This window comes from Sycon ciliatum, chromosome 6 (genome assembly GCF_964019385.1).
Source record: "Sycon ciliatum chromosome 6, ocSycCili1.1, whole genome shotgun sequence".
Classification (NCBI taxonomy): Eukaryota; Metazoa; Porifera; class Calcarea; order Leucosolenida; family Sycettidae; genus Sycon; species Sycon ciliatum.
The window spans coordinates 6,221,653-6,226,532 of NC_088648.1; the positions used below are offsets into that span (position 1 = coordinate 6,221,653).

Consider the following 4,880-nt stretch of genomic DNA (forward strand, 5'->3'; position numbering starts at 1 on the left):
AACTCTCCAGTAGAGATGGTCAGACACTATTTAGGGAACTCCGTAACTCTAGCGGCAGGGCTGATATGCTAAACCTTCGTATAACGTTTTTGTCCTTGAGTCACTCTTGTAGTAGTTTGCATTGGCTCTGAGGTCCGCTCAAATAATCCTGTGCGCGATATTCAAGCTCCTAACCATTTTGTCTGGTTCAGTTTCATCCAAATGGCCTGGCTTTGACATATTTTCAACCATTTCATATGACTCGTCACCCTCAGAACCTCCGCCACCATCATCCATACCTGACCGCTCCTGCTAAATCATGGCCATTAGAACTGAAGTGGAAGGAAGATCGACTAAAGTGAATATATTTTTCTTTCGAAATGAATAACATAACCAAAGGTGATGAAGTACAGGTTTACTAGGAGTGAAATCTAGAAGATTGTGTAGTAGCAACTGCGTCGGGAATTGACTACCCAAACCACGTGACTTGCAACTGTACATGTAGCATTTTGACCGTCGCAACAACACATGATTGTGGCGAGATATTCTCCTCAACTACTAGCTCTTACTGTAGTGGATAAACATGCTCTGTTCACTAGCTAGCAGCAGTGCTTCTGCATACAGCTAGCTGACAATACGTACAGTGTACAGTGTAGATGACGTAGTGCTGCAGAATCTGATGTTAGTCACACACTCGCCATAAGTCGCACATTTTCTGTTCTAGGACAGACACGGTCGGTGCGTGACTTATGGCGAGTAGACTGTACCTACATGTACATGTACTTGGAGAGAGAAATAGTTATGAAAATGTATATAAAATTATTTAAATTAATGTAGTTGCGAGGCATGCGTAAATATCCACTTTGTGTAGTACCTATTACCACTCTCGATATGGGGACGGTCCCTGCCAAATCTGGATGGTTAGCAGGTATGGTGTTCATGATGATCATCATACATGTGTCAGTGTGTACCTCTTTGAAGTGGAAAACACTGACTACCTACACAACATACATGTGTCAGTGTGTACCTCTTTGAAGTGGAAAACACTGACTACCTACACAACATGCACATGGACATCTTCCAATCAGGTCACAAGTGACCCGGTGTTCTTTTTTCAAACGGGTCCAAGTACACCTCCCCCCCCCCTACCAAACGGGTCCTTCGCCCGGCTGATTCGGCCCTGGAGCAACACTGGAGTCAGTGACTATGAACAATGCAAGCCTATAATTACACGGATATGATTTCCATCACATTAATTTCTCAAATAAGCACGCAAAGTGGAGAAGTGACAAACGTCATGACCTGTTCTGGCAAAAAAATGAGGAAAGGAGATGAAGTTCAGCTGCCAAGTTCAATACTGGGTCAATTCAAGTGTCAGCAGAAGCAAAAATGTGAACAAAGTCAAGTGAAAAATGAAAAGAATACTGTGCAATTGTCACAGCAAATAGAGAGGTGCCTTAGAGCAAGCCATAATGAATTTTAAAGACTAGGGACATTTATGTAGAGATGTAGCCACAAAAAATAAGAACAAAGGAAAGATGCTCTATAGCAAACCAAATTGAATTTTAGGAACATTTTTGTATACATGTACATTATACTTTGTATTAGCAAACATACCAGCAGTCTTGGCAAGCACAGCAAACAATATAACAAAATATGTATGCGCGCACGTGCTCGCGTTTGGGATTGGGAGAGAGGTGGGGGAAATATTCAAAAAAACACAGTCGATGGAAACATACCATCAGTCTTGGCAAGCACAGCAAACAATAGAACAAAATTAATTATGTATGCACGCACAAGCAAAAATGTGAACAAAATCAAGTGAAAAATGAAAAGAATACTGTGCAATTGTCACAGCAAATAGAGGTGCCTTAGAGCAAGTCATAATAAATTTTATTAAAGACTAGGGACATATATATGTAGAGATGTAGCTGCAAAATAAGAACAAAAGAAAGATGCTCTTGAGTAAGCCAAATTGAATTTTCAAGAGTAGGAACATTTATGTATACATGTACATGTACATGTATTAGCAAAATAACACAGTCCATGGAAACATACCAGCAGTCTTGGCAAGCACAGCAAACAATAGAACAAAGTATGTATGTGCGCACATGCTCGCGTGTGCGCGTGTGAAATTGGGAGAGAGGAGGGAAGATGGGGGGGGGGGGGGGAGGTGGTGGAGCTGCTCTTTGAGAAAATATTCTCAAGGACGGCCACCTTGAAAAGAATAAACATGGAGCATATCCACAACTGGTGAGCAATCAACTCAAGAATACAATATGATACATGTGTAGATGAGGAAAAAGAACACGTTGGATAGGGCAGAGCAGTGGCAGGGGAAGAACGACACAAACAAGTATACCGGGATACCGGCAACGAGTTATGTCCACTGTGTGAGTATGACTGTTGTGATGTACATGGAGTGCTGGGAGACAGCAGTCTTGCACAATCTGAACAGTGATGTACATGGAGTGCTGGGAGAAAGCAGTCTTGCACAATCTGAACAGTGATGTACATGGAGTGCTGGGAGAAAGCAGTCTTGCACAATCTGAACAGTGATGTACATGGAGTGCTGGGAGAAAGCAGTCTTGCACAATCTGAACAGTGATGTACATGGAGTGCTGGGAGAGAGCAGTCTTGCACAATCTGAACAGTGATGTACATGGAGTGCTGGGAGACAGCAGTCTTGCACAATCTGAACAGTGATGTACATGGAGTGCTGGGAGAAAGCAGTCTTGCACAATCTGAACAGTGATGTACATGGAGTGCTGGGAGAAAGCAGTCTTGCACAATCTGAACAGTGATGTACATGGAGTGCTGGGAGAAAGCAGTCTTGCACAATCTGAACAGTGATGTACATGGAGTGCTGGGAGAAAGCAGTCTTGCACAATCTGAACAGTGATGTAACAGACATTATGCATGAACATGTGCATATACATGCATACACACACACACGCACACCAACAGATGCAAAACAAACACACACAAACATGTTGTAAAACAGACACAAGAACATACAAAAACATACCCACACATAAACGCACAGGCTCCCACATTTGAGCGCCCGGACACCCACACACCCACGCCCTCCCCCCCCCCCCCCCACACACACAGCCACAAACACAAACACACATACACACACCATTTTGTTGACCACTTGACGCCCACCACCGGAGGCGATGAAAGCGATGCTACAGCAGAAACAATAGCAACTTGCGCTCCAGCTAGTCATTGGACGTTTTGGTAGAACGTAATGCAGTGTGGAGGTCAGCAATCCCTTGCCAAGTTGGCAAGGAAAGATATGATCAGGTGGAGATAGACATGCTGTAAAGTACGAGAGAGCTTGGAAGCTCAGGGCCCTACGCTATGCTTTTTTGCCTTGATGACCTAGACAAAAAAAAGCATAGGGATGTTATAAATTATTTAAAAAATCCTTTTTTTAAAGACATAACCTGGGATTCGAACCCGCACTATCGCGCGCCCTGCATGCATCCCCCGATACACTTCGCATACATACTAATTCTTCCAAGTTGTTTCACATTGTGATCTTGCATTTGAAAGCCCTATTTGAATATGCATTGTGGCCAGCCGTCTTTGATGGCACGGTACGGTAGGGGATAGGTACGGGACAGGTACGATAGAGGGTAATACGACACCGTCTCCTGTACCGTACCGTACCATCAAACACAGCTGTCACATACAGCTGCCCGCAATATTCAAATAGGGCTTTCAAACGCAAGATCATAATGTGAAGCAACTTGGAAGAATGGGTATGAATGCGAAGTGTATGGGGGAATGCATGTAGGGCGATAGTGCGGGTTCGAGTCCCAGGATATGCCTGAAAAAAATAGGAGAATTGAAAAATTTATAACATCCTATGCTTTTTTGCCGTCAGATACGGATAGCGCCAGGCGTGACACAAACACACAAACACACAAACACCAAACGAGAGAGCTTGGAAGCTCAGGGCCCTACGCTATGCTTTTTTGCCTTGATGACCTAGACAAAAAAAAGCCTAGGGATGTTATAAATTCTTTAAAAAATTCCTTTTTTTTAGACATAACCTGGGATTCGAACCCGCACTATCGCGCGCCCTGCATGCATCCCCCGATGCACTTCGCATACATACTAAATCTTCCAAGTTGTTTCACATTGTGATCTTGCATTTGAAAGCCCTATTTGAGTTATATGCATTGTGGCCAGCCGTCTTTGATGGCACGGTACGGTAGGGGATAGGGACGGGACAGGTACGATCGAGGGTAATACGACACCGTCTCCCGTACCGTACCGTACCATCAAACACAGCTGGCCACATACAGCTTCCCGCAATATTCAAATAGGGCTTTCAAACGCAAGATAATAACGTAACGCAACTTGGAAGAATGGGTATGAATGCGAAGTGTATGGGGGAATGCATGTAGGGCGATAGTGCGGGTTCGAATACCAGGATATGCCTGAAAAAAAAGGAGATTTGAAAAATTTATAACATCCTATGCTTTTTTGCCGTCAGATACGGATAGCGCCAGGCGTGACACAAACAAACAAACACACAAACAAACACCAAATTAAAGCTGTGTGGACCCTGGCTAGCGCCAGACGTTACTGAAGTAACGTCTTCTGCATAGCTACGGGAATTAAAGCTGTGTGGACCCTGGCTAGCGCCAGACGGTACTGAAGTAACGTGTTCTGCATAGCTACGGGAACGAGATAATTATATTTGTAGCACCGCTGCTTTTGCCATGAATTAGAATTGCTGATTTTTTACTTCTGTATGAGCCAAGATCTTGCCCCCCCCCCCCTAAACATTTACACACACACACACACACACACACACACACACACACACACATACACTAACACATGGGTGGCGGAAGCGGTCCGGTTGGTTAGGTCATGGGTAG

General features: G+C 44.1%; 1 protein-coding gene across 2 annotated transcripts in view; it reads right to left on the minus strand.

Annotated features, from left to right (window-relative positions):
• Nucleotides 1–1,217: 1,217 nt before the first annotated feature.
• Nucleotides 1,218–4,880, minus strand: part of LOC135819246 (uncharacterized) — a 44,968-nt gene continuing 41,305 nt past the window's right edge. Inside the window, exon 21 of one of the 2 annotated variants that reach the window (XM_065332417.1) lies at nucleotides 1,218–2,625. The gene's annotated coding sequence lies outside the window, so the exon portion shown is untranslated. Of the gene's footprint in view, nucleotides 2,871–4,880 lie in introns of both variants that reach the window. The other variant, XM_065332416.1, reaches the window with a different exon arrangement.